General features: G+C 43.0%; 2 long non-coding RNA genes across 2 annotated transcripts in view; one reads left to right on the top strand and one right to left on the bottom strand.

Annotated features, from left to right (window-relative positions):
* The first annotated feature begins 2,857 nt into the window (after positions 1–2,857).
* Positions 2,858–10,970, top strand: LOC306807502. The gene is made up of 2 exons (XR_013775731.1): positions 2,858–4,208; positions 4,431–10,970. It is a non-coding gene; the product is annotated as an uncharacterized lncRNA (long non-coding RNA).
* Positions 10,971–11,545: 575 nt separating this feature from the next.
* The window catches only part of LOC306807504, a 34,019-nt gene continuing 27,860 nt past the window's right edge, over positions 11,546–17,704 (bottom strand). Inside the window, exon 2 of the long non-coding RNA XR_013775732.1 lies at positions 11,546–11,917. This is a non-coding gene — a long non-coding RNA (uncharacterized lncRNA). The remainder of the gene's footprint in view (positions 11,918–17,704) is intronic.

Raw genomic sequence — 17,704 nt, 5'->3', positions numbered from 1 at the left:
GTACTTGATCCTTTACTTTAGGCAATCTCAAAAGACTTTTGGAAGTGCTCAGAAACCACTGTCCATGTCACCATGACCACAAGTGCTGTCACTTTTAGGAATTTGACTTTACAAACAGAGAAGTGGTGCAGTGAGCCCATGCCCTGTGAGCAGCAGCACCTGACTCCCTTTCCCCTCCATCATAACACCTCTGGCAGGCACTGCAAATCCTTCCCTCGTCTGACGGTAGCAGGTTTGGTTATCCCTGTTCTCATTCGTGGAATTTGCTTCACCTGGGCCTCACTAAGAATTCTGCTGTGGTGCTGTGCACCTCCAGCAGTGTCAATTAGGGACAGCAAGACACCCCTACAGAGGCACCTTATTGAGGGATGTGCCTCAGCCACGACTGCTAGTGCTGCTGGGGGAGCTGAGCTCCGTGCCCACGCACCTTTCAGGACACGCACCATCCTCCTCTGCTCCATCCTCCCTGCTCCTGACTAATTCAGGCAGCTCAAGGTGCAGGGAATTCCTCTCAAACAAATGTATCCTCCGCCGCCCTGATCCTTTCTTAAAGCATGGGCAGAATTGTTCTAAACAACCCAAGGGAAGAAATCCGAAACAGGAGATGACCTCCTTCCAACCCGGAGTGCTGGGGGCTGAGATGTGGTCCCCTCCCCGAGCTCGCTGGGTTATTCCCGCACCTTTGTCTCATTCCCTCCTGGAGCAAAGCCCTCCCACGGGCTCGTGTTTTCCAGGGCCCATGAAGAGCTCTCTGTTCCCCGCATGAGTCACCCCGCGGGCTGGGCAGTGACATCAGCCCCTCAGCCCTCTCGGGCTGCCCTTGGCACTGCGGGAGGGGCTGTGTGCCGGGGAAAGGGCCGGGGCTGTCGGTGTGAATATCGGGGCTGTGTCCCGGGATTCTCGGTGTGAATATCCGGGCTGTGTCCCGGGATTCTCGGTGTGAGCATCGGGCCTGTGTCCCGGGATTCTCGGTGTAAATATCGGGGCTGTGTCCCGGGACTGTCGGTGTGAATATCCGGGCTGTGTCCCGGGACTGTCGGTGTGAATATCGGGGCTGTGTCCCGGGATTCTCGGTGTGAGCATCGGGGCTGTGTCCCGGGACTGTCGGTGTGAATATCCGGGCTGTGTCCCGGGGCTGTCGGTGTGAATATCGGGGCTGTGTCCCGGGATTCTCGGTGTGAGCATCGGGGCTGTGTCCCGGGACTGTCGGTGTGAATATCGGGGTTGTGTCCCGGGATTCTCGGTGTGAGCATCGGGGCTATGTCCCGGGGCTGTCGGTGTGAATATCGGGACTGTGTCCCGGGACTATCGGTGTGAGCATCGCTCAGCACGGCTGCATGGAGCGCTCTGTGTTGATGCCCTCCGTCGGAGGAGCAGCTGTACAAGCCCCGTTTTTCGTGCCTGCCAGCAGGCAAACCCTCTCCTAGGATCCCCGGCGTGGTGCTAAAGCCCTGCCGGCTGTCACTACCTGTGCCAGCCACCCCGGGACACGGCACATGCCGCAAACACCTTTTTCTTTGGCGGTGTTGGCACTTCATCTGAGCCAGGACAAAGAAGGCGCGGCCGGTTTTCAGGTCTGCTTTGAGACTACAATGAGAGCTCTTTATGGGTTTAAAATTACCATTCTGCAATACTGGCAAACCATTACCTCTTCCAGGAAAGCTGTTTTGTAGTACGGCAGGAAAGTTATCCCTCTGGTGTTGTAAGCCGCACCAGCAGCGTTGCAGTCCTGTGCTCCTGACCAGAGGCTACTTCAGCAAGGGATTGAATGACTCCATGACCTTGATGGATGCACAGTCAGTTCGAGAGCACTCAGCTGTGCAAATGAAATGCTGGCACCTCACTGATAAGAGAGGAGAGTGCCCATGCCAGGGCAGAGGGGGGGACATGTAAGGAGGCAGCAGATAATGGTGGCTCAGGGTGACGGCTCCAGCTCTGAGCTCACCATTTTGGGGAGATAGGCACCCACTTACTTCAGACCAGTCCCTTCCCTCTGTGGCAGGAGCAGCCAGTCTGCTTTGCCAAGGCTTGACTATAAACAAAATATCTAATGAAGTATTTTTGTAGTAATTTTCTTCTTCTAGTACTGCTGGAGGCCAGAGCCATCCCTGGGTGGTTTGCTCACCTGTGGCTATACCTGTACAGACCCTCCATGTCTAGTGGGGAGGGGTGGCAGGTGAGCTCCCCCAGTCTAACATTGCTTTAAAACATCAGTAAGGCAATTGTACATAGAGAGGAAAAAACCAAAATTCTCAGTTCCAGTGCAAGGACAGTTCTGCTTTTGCTCTCAACTCACTACTTTGGTGCTGTTTGAGGATTAGGCTACAACTCAGAGCTGCAATTCTGCTTTAGGTTTGGCTGAACCTCCATGGGATGTCATGTACATTTATGAGATTTCAGCATAAGAGATGGGAAACACCTGATACCTGACATTGCTTTCTGAGGCATTTTTTGTCCATGAGACTTCTATACCCTGAACCCAAATCCTTTTCCCAGTTTGTCCTCCAATGCTGGCTACACACTCTGTGGCCAAATAACATCCCCTTTTTTTTTTTCCTTCTGGAGACACAGCAGCTGTTGTGTTTTGCTGCTGAATGCAGCAATGTTTTACCAGCTATGGTTTCCTGATTTGCAGATTTTGGTGGCAGTGCTGTCACAGAGTTCCCACCATCAGCCCCTGCCAGTGTCCCCCCCACCACACAACACTCAGGCCTTTCAGCAGGGCCAGAGCAGTTGTTCCCAAGGGCAATGCTGATCAAGCACTGATCTAGTGCCTGCAAAAAACAAAAACCAAACCAAAATACATACACAAAAAAAGAAAAAGAAATAAAATCCTTTCTATTTTACAGGGGTTTTTGTTCACAGCCTTAACCACCAGCAGTTCCTGATGTGTCTTGCTGCAGAGTCACATGAAGAGCTGTTTAGATACAGCTGGGAGAGGGCTGAGCTGGAGTAAAACAGTGTGGAAAAAACTGAGATGGGAACATCTCAAGGTAGAATTGCTACTAAAGCTTCCTTGCCCTTAAACCATGGCCAAGATTTCTTATCTTGGATCACAACCAGGTGATCACCATAATTTTCCAGTAAACAGCCAATTCATTTCACAATTTATACATCATTACACATTCCCCATGAAGCAGAGAATCAGCTCTACAGGCCTTAAAAGGATCCATAGGCTTCAGTTTTCATTTTTAAATTAATACAAGCACTCAACGGGGCTCTAAGCTTGTAAAGCAAGATATCACTTCACTGATAAAGTAAGTAATTTCACAATAATTCACTCAATTGTCCGATTCACCTATGCCTTCAGACCAATGCTTTTTGATTCTAAATAACACAAATAATAACAAAAATAACAGCAGCACATTCCATCTTAGTGAACGAAACAGTGATATACCAAAACACAGCTCGTGATACATTATCACGGGCTGTGCAGGAGTGTGGGTGGGAAGCAGGAGGCTGCAAGAAGAGACAGATAGAGCAGCTCCTACATGCGACTTCTCCCTCTGTACTATTTGCCTTTTGCTGAAGAAGCGCAGCAAATACATTAACACATGCATGAAAAATGAGCTGAGGTAATTCCATCTATGAGCATGTGATCCATCCTGCTGCCACAAATGTTTTCCCTCTAGGTCCATATCTGAATCTCACACAGACTGACTCACTCTGCGGCCGCACACGTCACTACTACCCGGCAGCGTCAGGCTGTCATTTGTTTCCTTTTGGAACGGGATGTTCTATAATAGCTCCAACTCCCACTCCATCGTTTATGAAATTGCAGTTCTTTCACATACTCCTTTGTTCCTGAGCAGCCAGGAGTTTTCAGTTTGTTTCTAAGGTGCTGAAAGAGGAGCGGAGTGGCCTGAGCTCAGGGATGCCTCACCCGAAGCTCTTACAGGATGTGTCTCTTAATAGGATGAAGGTGTGATGGTTCTCAGTGCACTGTAGAGTTTGTTCTTCAGGAAGACAAAAAAGGCACAGTGCAGAACTGTTGCTTCTGGGGGTTCTTCCATAGCCAGGGAGAGCCTGTCATGGATATGGAAGCTGAAGCTCTGGACATGCTGATGGAGCCATGAAAGCAGAACCAGCTCTGCTGCAGAATGTCTCACTATGATGCTCAAACATGCAACACTTGTTTTTCAGCAATGATTAGTTTGATCCTCTGCTCCACCACTGCTAATCTACATCTGTGTCTTATTCTGGAACAGGTAAGTGTTTCTGAAGTGAATCCCTGGCTGACTGTGCTTCACTTAGTACCACACAAGCTTCAGAGCTCAGCCTACAGGACTAAATTCATACTAACTAAACTCAGGCTAAAACCCCCAAGTGTCAATAGTATAGACACAGAGTTGTCAGCACCAGCTGGTTTGTTCTGCTGCCTTGGTGCTCTTGTTATACCAAACTACCACTGCTTGCTGGGTGTCGTTCAGAGCCCAAAGTCCTGAGTTGTGTCTCAGCACACAACTGAAAAAGGAGGAATGTAATGTGGCTCAAAAAGTGCAGCAGAAGAGAGGAAGCTGCAATCCCCCAGGGTTCCCTTCCCACCATGTTCATCACACCTGTAACTCTGCCAAGTTTCCTGCTAGGAATATCTGACAGGCAGCTGATACAAAAGGACAGAACCAAAGGAGGGAGCAGAGAGCCAAAGAATGAAAGGATGCAAAAGATGTCGGCATTTCTCCTGCTTACTTTTGGGATGCTGCTATGATTCAATGCAGGCTAAAATGGGTTTTTCCTCACACTGAGTGCACAGCAAAATGGATGCATTGCTATGTGGAATCCAGTGTCCCCTGCTCCAAGTGCTGTTCCCATATTTAACAAAGAGCTTTAACAAAATGGGGAGCTGACATTACTTCTTAGGGGCACAGTCATTCCTAACAAGGAAGTCAATGACAACTTCGAGCATAGCAAAAAGAGTATTCCTATTATTCTTCAGAAAACAGTAATCACTTATTACCTGTCACTGGGAATATAATGGGAATCTTCCAGATTATCTAGAGACAATTTGGAAAAGCAAAACTTATAATTTGCAAACTGCACATAACATTTCTCTGAGAAACAAAAAAGTTCCTAAGGCTGCTGCCTGCAAGAGGGTGCCATAAGCGTCCCTGCAGATATTTATTGTGACCTCCTGGACTTTTGTCCAAGGTTTATTAATTGGGTTTAAATAAATAAGCATTAACAAACCCAAGGCTCCAGATCTTCCACTGTCCTGCATTGAGCCAAGATCTTAAGCAAAGAGGCTTAAGTCACATTTATATTTCCTTTGACCTAGAGACAGAGCACAGCTCGGTATATCCCAGTTATGGAGCAAAAAGACCTTTATGGCTGCACAGCCTTGCATTCGGCTGCCTGAGAAATCTTCAGAAACCTCTGTAAAGGCAGATCATCACAGGCTGGCATTCCCTGCTTGCTGCAGACACCTTCACATGCAGCACTGGCTGGGGAGAGCAGCCAGAGCCCCAACCCTGACTTACTTGCATGACAGCCTCAGGAATCCTCCTGGTGCTGCCTGGCCAGCCTTGGATAACGCTGCACTGCAGGAATACAGTGCCCAGCTCCCAGAGCCAGCCCTCGAGCTTTGGTAGCTGCCAGGACAAAAGACAATCTCGAAATGTAAGTCAATATAATCTCACAGACATCACCTATAACTTCACCTGGGCTTACCTGGGTCGCTGTGGAGGGCAGGGCAGTGTTTCCCTTGACATTCACCACGAACGCGTGCACCAGAGAATACGAGGCTCCTCGTACACAGGGTATTGTTCTGGATTTCCTATTTCTTCAGGGTTGTCTTGGCAACGAAGAGGGTTTGCCGCTAGAGGTGTGTGAAACACTGGGTAACAAAAAACATCACAACTCCCACTTGTTTCATTCCATCACCCTTTTAAACCTGACTCTTCTTCAACCTGGAATGCTCTCGGTGTGCTGTGTGTCAGGAGGGGCAGCACAAATCAGCACAGACTCCTCTGCCTCCCCCTCTCCCCCAGCACAGTGATTTTGAAAATAACAAAAAATGACATTTTTCATTGGAAAATGATGTCTATCCAGACACCCTTACATACTGTGTTCCCGTTCTCCCTTCACCTACCTTCTTAGGGAGTACATCCCTGGCAGGCAATGGAACTGACAGCTCCAGAATGGATGAACGGATTTAAGCAAAATTAGGATTTTTTTTTTTCATTTGTTTGCTTGTTTTAATTAATGCCATTTTTAATGACATCAGTGAAGTCAATGGGGTGACTGTGGACTGATTTCAATATGACAGGTCTGCCAATTTGCCCTGATCAAAAGGATCCTTTGTACAGGAAGAGATGATGGACAGATAATGCTACACCTGGTCAGCAAACTAATGGAAATGCTCCACTTGTCCTTCTAACTCAGCTCCTTCCATGGACAACAGACTTTCTTTTGACTGTGGATGAGGTCCAGGAAGTATTCTGAAAAGTTTTTAAAGCATCTGTGGATGCAGTTTCACCTTGTTCATTCATATAATTTGCCTTTATTTTTACTTACTGAAGGCATTAAAAAATTAACCCAAACAGCTGTTCAGATGCCTCTATTTTTAATGAAGCAAAGGGAAAAAACGTCTGAACAGCTGTGTCAGTGGAACACATCCAGGTGGCATCCCTAAGGCAAAGATTCTACAAAATCTGTAAGATAATGTTTTTATTATCTTAGCTATTGTATTTCTTTTTTATTACTTCTCTCTTGTAGATTCTTAAAGAGGTATTGGTACTTATTTCTTATTTTCACCCTCGTCCCTCAGTGTTTGAGCTGTGCTGTAGCTCAACACAAATGTTACAGTGATTCAGCCTTCAAAGGAAAAAATTACCCTTTCAGCACAACCCTCCTGAATCTATTCTGGAGTCTTAAAAGGGATTTAAGGCTGAGTAAGGAGCAATTTTACATACTTGACTTTTCTATGGGGACAAATATCAGGATGTGGCACCAAAAATTGCTGTAGGGACACTCAAGAGCAGAAGAAATTTGTTTTCCAGGTTGTATTACTACGTCAGATGAATGCACAGTTTCGTTGCAGTTCCTTGACCAGGCAGCTGGATCATCCTCAAAGAGAGGCTGAGACTCACAATTACTCATGAGTCTGAAAGAGCAGTTTGGGACTCCAAGATGTGTAGCATTGGGGATTTGGAAATTACTGGTCAAATTCTCAGCTGGGTGATGCTGAAATCTGTATCAGGCTCACTGACAAAGACTCATGAAGAACCTCCCTCACTGAGGTCCTGAATTCCTCAACTGGAATGCCAGCAATCTCCCATTCTGCATGGAGTAAATTTTAGCTTTCTAAACTCTGGTGCCCATTCCATGTGTTTACTATCAGCCATGAGAGGCTTCCAGACACCTGCTCCAAGCTCTCATCTCATGGCACCACACTCCATCTGTGCTCCAGGCATCACACCATGGTCCAAACCCCACACCCTGTCCAGCCATCCAGGCTCATCTGCTTTGTGCCTCCCATATAAACCCTCCCAAGAGTGTGATTCTGTTGCTGTAAGGCAGCTTTACTGATTTATGGATGTGTTATCCATAAACTGCTGATTGATATTTTCTGCCCTGACACCAGTCCTTGGATTATGAACTCTGTAGAGCAAAGTGAAAGTGCTGAAGTGTCAGGAAATTGGCAGCCACATCACAGGTGTTACAGCAAATGGTATTCATAATAACAAGTAATAGTAGCAATGATAACTGTAGTGATTAAGCAATTTGTTGCTGTTATTATTCTTTTTCCTATTCCCACAATATTTGACAAATACGGGGTCTCCTTTCCAGAGAGTTTTTGTGACTGAAGAAATGTTTTTAGGTGACACAGAGTACAAAGAAAAGAGTTGCTCTTTGGATTATAGCATAATGATAGCAGATAGCAAAATGCCTGAAATATGTTTTTATATCACTAAGACTTTTATTTTTATTTTTTTTAAATTACCTTGAGAAACGAATTATGTAAAAGTGTCTGTACAGTCCTGAGAAGAACCATCTTCTAGGGGAGAGCTCAGCCAAATCATCCCTGAGTCTAAAGGAAAATTTCATTCTCCTCTAAATCATTCTCTTTTGGTACATTTTCTTCATATTTAATAGCTGAATGCAATTCCCTCTCTGTGTACTAAGCTTGTGTTATTACAGTTCGAGCACGATATATGTTTATTTGGAGTCTAACAAGATCATCAATCAGGAAATACCACTGCACTTCACATTATGTATTTATTTATGGTGTTAGGATGAAATTTACCTGGGTCCAGAGAACAAAATTAGGCTGTTACAGCCCTTGGTTTCATATAAGTTATTTTCCTCTCAATGCCTATGCCCTGTGGATATAAATTTATTTCTCCAATACTGGATAAAAAATCTCCCATTCTTTCATTGCCTCCAGGTAATGATGTCTATACCTTTCCTTCTGCTTCCAATTTTGTGTCCATTACTTGAATGCTTGAAAACATGAAATGCAATACCATAAGTCACAGAGCAAGAAAATCTGCAGTGTGTAGGGAATATTTCCTTTCCTTTTCAATCCTTTTGTAATTAAAGAAATTCTGCTCAATCATTTGATATCTTCAGTGACATGATCATACTTCTGATTTTAACCTTCCAATTAAATTTTAGGGGCTGGTTAGCCATTAGAAAAAAGGAGTATTTTGCAGACAGGTTATGGATGAAGATTTGGATAATCTCAGCTCTCTGAAGTATGTCACACACTGAGCAATGAAAGATGACTTTAAATGGAACATGTACTAATAAATGTAAATATGAAAGTGGAAAATTTCATCACACAATATGAGAGCTCAATGCAGTTAATCATAACAGTGTCTTAAATAATACTAAAAATGTCAGTGAAAAACATTGATACCTTTGTTATGTGTCCAAATGTGTTCTGATTGCTGTATTTGACAGCTCTGCAAGAACCTAAGTCTCAGAGACTTGGAATCTCCATGAGATTAGATAGTATTTGCACACAAAATGCAGGAGAGAAGTTAAATGAACAAATGGCAAGTTTATCTCAAATAGAAGTGTTATAAAACCATTAAGCAAGTAAAAGTTTATTCAGTTAATTGGCTAAGACCCAGCAAAGATTTCACAACACTATCAGCAGGGTGTTGAAATACTAAAAAAAACCCCAAGAAAGAAAAAACAACAAACCAACAGCCCAGAAATCAAAAGCTTGATTTCAGAGAAGCACTGTCATTTGAGAAACACTGTCTTCAGTATTTATTAGATAAGAAACTGTTTGTCATCATGCATGTATGTTCTTCCTGGAATCAAGGTCCATGCAATTTATTTCACACACAGCAATGTTCTCTCAGAGCTTTGCAATTTTTCCATACTCAAGTACCAGGAAAAGTGGAAGTAAGAGTCATATACAGTTTTGAAAAAGTATGACACATATTATTTATATTTACTTAGTGATTTGAGCTAAGATAGACATGCAATCACAGTGAAATGAGTTAACCAACAGGAGCTTCTGGCACTTCTTGTGCACAGAGGAAAAAAATAATCTCTTAGGAACATGGATGGATAGGAATGTGTCAAAGCAGGAACAGAAGGAAAGGTAGCTCATGCAGCTACTGATACAATAGAAAATTTGAATGTTGTGAATTAAAATAAATAAAATTGAGGTGCAACCTATCTAAAGCCAATGAAAGATGTACTCTGGACATCCAGTAAAACTCCACTGTAGTTGTACCAATCTAATAGCAACCTTTGAAACAGAATGTTTCTGAATTTCTACTCTCTCATGTATCTTTTCTTAGGAATAGTCTGGCCATCTAGGAAATATTTCACTCTACCTTCCACCACACACACAAGTTTGAAAACAATGCAAACGTAAATATTCCTGATGCCAAACACTTCAGTTGCCAAGAAGAAATGATGCATTTTGTACCAGAGTTATATTATGACCAAGATTAATTTTTGGATTGTCTCCAGCTATTCTTTAGCAAAAACACTTCTTGATGAAACACAACCTGTAACTCATGGGTTTTGTGCATTCAGGGGAACTTATCCCAACAGTTGATTTACGGTGTTCAAACAGAACAAGCTGTACTGTGACCTGCTTTTAATCCAGATATTCCAGAGGTAACATCATGGGAGAGGGTACCGGGTTTTTGAAGATGAACCTACTTAGTGATAAAGAACTTGTGGAAAACCAGAACAAAACCAGTCAATGAATATACCCTACATTCTCTTATCAAAGGGAAAATATCTCACCATTATGATACAAGAAACAATTACCCAGTAAGAATTAAGGCCAGACCTCAAGTAATGTTTCACAGCACGAGTTATATGATCAGGTTGCTTGGTGCAACTGCACCAACAGACTGGTCACACATGTGCTTGCAGTGTCTCTAACAAGCTCTGCTCTCTTGCTTTGTAAAAGAAGTCAACCTCCATAAAAAAGAAACCTCTTTATATATCTACATTTGCACATGTAGATTCATCAATTTTCAAAAACATCTACTATAAATTCAAAGACGAATTCTGGGATCAAGCTAGAAATTTTCACAATACAAATTTAAGCAAATGTAGACGGAATAAAAGAAAAGAACGGACAATTGACAAGTGGTAAAGAAATAGTGAGAAAATATGGGAAATGTTTTAGATTATTATCAGATGGAACTTCCTTTTGCATCCAATTTTAGTTACTTTTGGGAATAGCACATGACCAAAATTTGCTTATGTCCGTCATATCAGGAGACCCATGCGCCATTTGAGATTTGATTCCCACCATGTCAAAACCTTTTGATTAGAAGTAAATTTCCCTGAGTAATGTGGCAGTCCCTCCTTGCAACCAAACAATATTTGTCTGAGTGGAATGCATTTTACAAGGCTTAACTCATCAAGCATGACCGAGCTGACCAATTGCACCAAACGAGCATCGACTCATCACCCCTAAGTGATGTCAAAAAAAGAACCACATCAATAAAACCAAAACCTCAGAGTTTGGAACACTGGAGGGACTGGAGGGACTGAAAAACTTCAGTGTCTACACAAGCAATTTGTCAAAAGAAAAAACACTGCCCTTGACAAGGAAATTCTTTTGCTGAAAGTTGCATGCTCAGTTATGTGATAACATTGCTGGTGTCCCCTTGTTCTTCTTTTTCCTCTTATGTTTCTTCTAGGAAATATTTCCAGAACTTGCTGTTTCTGAGTTGTGCCATTCAGTAGTTCCAGGAACAAATTATTATTATAAGTACTTCAGCTACAACATTTCTGAGGAAATTAGACTGAATATCATAATCTCCTGCTGGCTCTCACCTGAGAATTTTAAATTCTCTAGTGTGGCAGTTGACTCTGAGGACAAAAAACTTGTTTTTTACTTCAATTAAAATCAAAAGGAGAAATTCAGGATAAAAATTTCAAAGCCTGGGAAGGGAAGTCGGAAAACAGCAAGATGAGAAAGGATGAAAACCAAGACCACACTGATGATTCTGGAAAATTCCAAGTCAAAGTACATCATGGTGCATCACAAAATACACATTTTGTTTTGGTACAACATGATGATAAACAGTACACATGGACTTCAGAGGCTTTTAAAAAAAAAAGTTGTTTTAACCTTTCTTATTTAACTTTGTACTTGAATAACAGCCTGTCCCTGATTTTACAGTCATGCATATTCTCCACACTCACACATAAAGTTACACTGGCTTCCAGCAGATTATGTTTTTGAATACATCACAAAGACATCACGCCTGAACATTATCTTCTGGCCTTCAAGCTTGTCACATAACATCCAGTATTTAGATATTAGCTACTATCTAGAACAGAGCCATCTTGACATGGTCAAGGTACTTCATCACTCTGCAGCAGTTCATGCCGTGAATCAGCAGCAGCACCAGAGATGCTCTGTCACTCTGGCACTCAGTGCTGCTTCACAAAATGACACAGCATCAAAGATAATAACCAACCTCTGGAACAAACAAATCACAGACTAATGAATACAGAACATTAAAGCCTAAAGTAATTTTCCCTGTACTCCCCTAGAGAGCTATAACCAACACTATAGAAAAGCCTCAATGAAATCTTGCTGAGTTCTATGTAGAGCCCTGTTGAAAGCCAAGAGTGATGTAAGATTTGCTTGGAGTTTGAATTGAACCCTCTGCATTGTTCTGAGAGCTTACCATTAAAAGAAGAATAAATGTTAGCAATAAAAAGGTCAAGAGAATGAACATCTGAGAGCATCTAAAGATCTGCAAGGGACCTCATAAATATATTGCAAACATCCTCCCCGATGGATTCCCCAGAAGAGTTCTACATCACCCACAAAGCACATTTTTTTACAATCTGTTTCTTTCTGTCTGGATACAAAAGTCTCAAGAAGAGTGTTTAACATGACTTGTAAAATGGAAAACTGCTAAGATTAGAGCTGTTCAACAAAATAGTGTCCATCTTTGCAAAGTGTCTTTTTATTCTTCTAACTTGTCAATAAACCAGCAAATAAGACTCTCAGCTATCAATACTGTTAGGTGCCATGGCTTCAAGTAAACAAAAATAAATTAAATAGCATGGGTTTGCATCATGGCAACACCACAGGCAACTGCTGCAGGTTTTCCCACCGTATCTGTTGGTGAGGGCTTAGGGTATTTGCTGTCATTTCATTATTTGGTGCTCTAAACTTTGAAGAATGCAGTAAGTTCTGGCAATTATTGTTGGCCCAGGTCCCTTCTACATGGGCCATGTGTGACCAAGGGCAACTTCTAGTGAAGAACTCAGCAGAAACCTGAGTGTGCTCTGCTGAAAAGCCCCTGTCCCAGCAGGGTTTTCTGGCACATCCCTGCCTTCAAGCAAGCAGGCAGCAGAGCTGCATCTTGGGGTTATTCAGCTCCAGGCAAAAATGGTCTCTTCTAAGAAAGACCTTGAAAGCAAAATTACAGAGGATACAAGTGGTAAACACAAAAGTGGAAGACAGAGGAGTATGTACCAAAGAACACGCACAGACAGCATGGGAACATTGTCCTGTTACCACAGCATTTGCACACATAGGATACATGTGTATAGGGTTCTGTTTCTCCTCCTGGCATTCAGCCCTGAAGGAGCATTTTTTACCTGGGTGGTGAAAAAGCTGATGCTCCAGGCTAGTGGAGTGGTAGTGGAGTGGTCCATCCTTTTTCCAGCTGGTCAGATACCAGCTGAGGGACCTCTGTAAGCACCACATAGCTCTGTCAACAAAGACTTGCAAGTCAAGTTGATGCCTGCACACAATATTTGAGGCAGCCTTTAGCTGCTGAAAATTCTACTGCTCTCTCCTCTACCCCTTGTCATCTCCTAGGTCACAGCAGAAAAGGAAATGGGCAAAACACAGCTACCTGGTCATGAACTCACTCTTGAGATCCATCGTGTTGAGTCTGTGTTCTGGAGCTGGAGTGAGAATATTTGACAAAAGGAAAAAAAAACCCACATAAAGCAGCTAGAGAAAAAGAAGTGACAACAAACAAGCTCTGCAGTCAAGGAAAGGGTAAAATCTTGGCTCTACTAAAGTCATTGGGATGTTTGCCAGAAAGCTGTAGACAGCGTGCTTTATCCAGGACTTTTAATTAGTTATTAAATGATTCAATGGCAAGTTGGCTGGTTTAAGGCACAAAAAAAAAAAAAATAAAAAAATTACAGAATAGCTCCAGCATGCCTCTCCCTGCCCTGCCTACCCCTTGGGAGGTTCAGATCATGCACAGTTTTTGTTTTTGGGTTTTTTTTAAATTTTATTTTATGGGAGACTTGACAGGTATTTCATTGAACCTTAGTTGAAATCAGTAGGTTCCCAGGCCCTGCCTCCTTCCCAAGTTTGGGGATGAAGATAGGAAACACCTGCTAATGACACCAGAGACACAGCAAACATCAAAGTGTCAGCAGAAAGCACTCTGGAAACCTGGCCCCTGCAGTACTGACACAGCCTATCTGCTGGGGGATAGTGCACATGAAGAAATAGGATGCTGTATTAACTGACGTACATTAGAAAGGATTTGAATTATTCTTGAATGATATACCCACAAATAAATCAGGCAGCTCACTGCCTTCAGCCTTTAGCCACTTGGTGAAGATCCCCACAACCTGAACCATCTATTCACATCACACACTTCTGTGCTGCCTCATTTTCCTGCTTCCCTCAGACTCCTTCTGCCTTTCCCCCTCCAAAGTACACCGGTTTCTATGGGAACCAAACGCATCCTCAGAACGGACAGAACTCAGCGCCATCCCCACCAGAAGCAGGGTTGAAATAAAGGATTTGATGAAATAAATGGTTTGCAGTTTCTGCCAGGAGCTGGGAAGGCAGTGGGTGACAGGTGATGGTGCCACGTGTGCGGGCACGGGTGAGCGTGGGCGCCTGGCCCTGCGCGCTCCCCTCGGCACACGAGGCTCACAATGCACAGCACCAGCTCCTGGGACAGCAGAAGGCTCAGCAGAACTCCTTCCATCCCATTCTGCTTTCATATAGCTGAAAATTGCTTTGACAGCTGAATAGCTTCTTTGTTTATAACTCGTTCGTGGCTGAATCTGCTGCATTATGGAGCTTTGTAAATAGATTACTTTGTCAAAAACTGAACATATATGGTCTGGGCATGAACAATTTAGTGTGATGAACTGCATTCATTTTATGTGATGTGCAATCTGCAGTCCTGCTGCCTGTAATGCATCTGCTTCCCCTCTGTGGGTTTCATTATCTGATCTCAAGTGTTATACAAATTTTCTTGGGGTCTTTGGGATTATCTGTTATCTCCTTTACCCTCTCCTAGACATGCAAAGAATTTACAGTATGTCAAATCTCAAGACAATTTGTCTTACACTAAATGTACCAAATCAAAAATTTGGATGCAAAGAACAGATCATCACTGTTATCCATCTGCAAATGTCTTATTCCTGCTCTGAACTGCTAGAGGTTTTTTGTATTTGAATGAAGACTTCAACACATAGAGTCCCAGCTTAGAAACTGGACTTACTATAGGGAACACTATTTGGAACATATACAGCTTCTTACCATGCTACATATGCATATACATATACATATACATATACATATACATATACATATACATATACATATACATATACATATACAGCTTCATCCCCAGCGCTAAAACCCTAAGTAGACAGATCTCTATTGACACAACTTCAGCTGCACCGGAACCACTCCATTGTCGTTGCAGAGCCTTATCTATAAAATATTAAAGTAAACCCAGGCTGTACTGCACTGCAGGCACTTATCAGGGCCTTGCACTGTGCCCTGGATGAGCTTTGCAGGCTCTGAAGACGTTGCCTTTAGCTGTGCTTGAGTTGACTGCACTGGTCATCTCTGATCACCATTGCAGTTTTTACTCCTAGCTATGACTTGCTTAGAAATTACATTACTGCAGATTGACTTTGTGCCCTGCCCAGAGGCACAACAGAGACTCAGTGCATTTTTTTCTGGTTTCGCCTGTCTTATTCCCCTCTCCCTCACTCTTTTTTTTTTTTTTTTTTTTTTAACAAATAGCCTTAATTCTGATGGGTGTGTTGTGATCCAGTATAAAAATGACAAAGAACTTAATTTGTCTTAGCAATAAAATTCATATCAACTTTGTAGTAGACATTACATTGATCTTTCATGGGCTGGAGACTGAGAACTTCCTTATAGACATCACTGGAGGCCTTTCTTGTGCAGGACACAGAGCTGGGCCTTGCAGCATCTTGCATTTCATTTCTTTGCTCAGCCCCTTGAACTGAGTGAACTGTTTGAACTGCAGTTTACACCCTGCATTTTGCACTCACTGGTATTTTGCCACTTCTGAACATACCGACCTTCTCTATAAGCAGAGGGGAAGTTGGTCAGACAGACAAATCCCTCCTTATCTCTTAGTCATAACCCCCATCCACCTCAGATGATTTAAAGAGCTTCACACATATTGACCTTTCAAATAAAACAGAAAAGAGAACAGCTTCTTTGCAAACCACTGTTTGAAAACAGAAGCTGTGGAAAGGTTCCTCACAACCTTACTTGCTCCCACTCATACTTGTAATGGGCACATATTTCACAAGAGATGGCACACTAAAGCCTGATTTGTTGAAAAAAAGACCCTATTTGAAATTTGAAATTCAACAACTCTTTGGAAGTCGTATTAGAAACTAGTGCCTTAATTAATTAATTAATTAATTATTTGCTTAACTTTCACCCCTATGGCAAATGATGGACTGATGTCACTGACAAGAAAATACCTCTGACCCTACAATATTCAGGTAAACAATGAAAGGCTGCACAGGTGGTTTAGAAAAATTATACTGGGAATTTTCAGATTTAGCAAGAAGTCATGCGGTCTTGAGAGTCAGTAAATTTCCACAGACAGTTTCTGTTCTTCACCCCCCCTTGTGGCAAACATGGCTGAGCCACCAAACAAGTCTCAATCGGTCTGTAACCTGCTCTGCCGCAGGAGCCCTCGGAAAATCCCAGCCCAGCACACCCAGCTGTGCTGGGATATGGCCAGGGCCAGTCGAGGCAGCAGGGATTTGCACCATCCCTGCCTGTGTGCATTGGTCAGAGAGGCTGAAACACATCAAAAGCTTTGCTCAGAAAAGAGAGGAGACGAAACGAGAGTCACGGTTTGCAGAAGAGAAGTAAATAATTTCCAAGGTCAGGGATCCTTGATACAGAGAGAAAATGAGAAGTAGAGAGGGGAAGGAAGGCATGTCATCACCTCACAGCGTGATGCATCTGGAGTAAATACAGCTTTGCATGTGCTCAGTGTGCCTCGCCCTTTCCTTCACAAGAGCTCTGCATTGTTTAAATCCTAAATGGTGGATTTCCACATTCATATATCTTCTCATTTTGCTGGCATCTAAAATCTGAATTTAAGTTTCCAAAACTAAAATCTCTGCCTCTGGCTCTAGTCTTAGCTGTTCCCTGCCGTGTATGTCCCAGTCTCCTTCCATAAGGTCATAGTTAATAACAAGCTAAAAATGTCCCACCTAAAGGACCTAGAGGGTCATGGTGTAAGTCTACATCTTGTAAGTAAACATGAGAGCTTATTAAAGGCCACTTTCCCCAAAAGGGACCTTACATTTTGGGCCATGACAATGAGTCAGTGAATAACTCCTTTGACTAAAGACATAACCAATTTTCTCTTTAAGGCTGTGCCAGGTAATGCATTAGACAGTGGACTCCAGGCTCCTGCCACTTCTGACCCCCACAGGCTCACAATGCCTCAGATGATTCACTTGCATCAAGCTCCTCATGGACAAGAGAATACATTTACCCAGAAAGGAGATCTTGTATGCTCTGGTTTCTGGAAATGTTGAAGCTATTAGCAGATGGAGACTTTTCCTGCTTAGAGCACTTTTAGCCTGTTGTACTTATTGGAAAAGTGGGCATGGTGGGAGCAGGACCACAGGCCCAGCTCTCAGTGCCCATTAGAGGTAAAGATGCTGGGCATGGGCCCACAATTAGGATTAGCAGATTGGACCACAATAGATCAAAACATTTAAGACTGTATCTGCAGAGTTGAATAACTGAAGGAAGTCCAAGGCTATTGCAAATGGACTTTTACTGTCAGTGACAAATTTTCCATAAGTACTGGCAACCTTTATCTGGATTTCATCAAAATAGTTCCTAAAAGAAATTTTGAAAATCCAAACTCAGAAAGAATCTCCCTGAAGAACCTCTGAAGAGTTTTTCTTTGAAGAGAAGAGATAGGTACAAGAATTTCCTCATTCTCTTGTCTCAGAGACAGACAGT

The sequence above is a fragment of the Erithacus rubecula genome (assembly GCF_903797595.1).
Source record: "Erithacus rubecula genome assembly, chromosome: 13".
Taxonomy (NCBI): Eukaryota; Metazoa; Chordata; class Aves; order Passeriformes; family Muscicapidae; genus Erithacus; species Erithacus rubecula.
The sequence above is the reverse complement of the archived record's forward strand: the minus strand, read 5'-3'. Positions and strand labels throughout refer to the sequence as shown.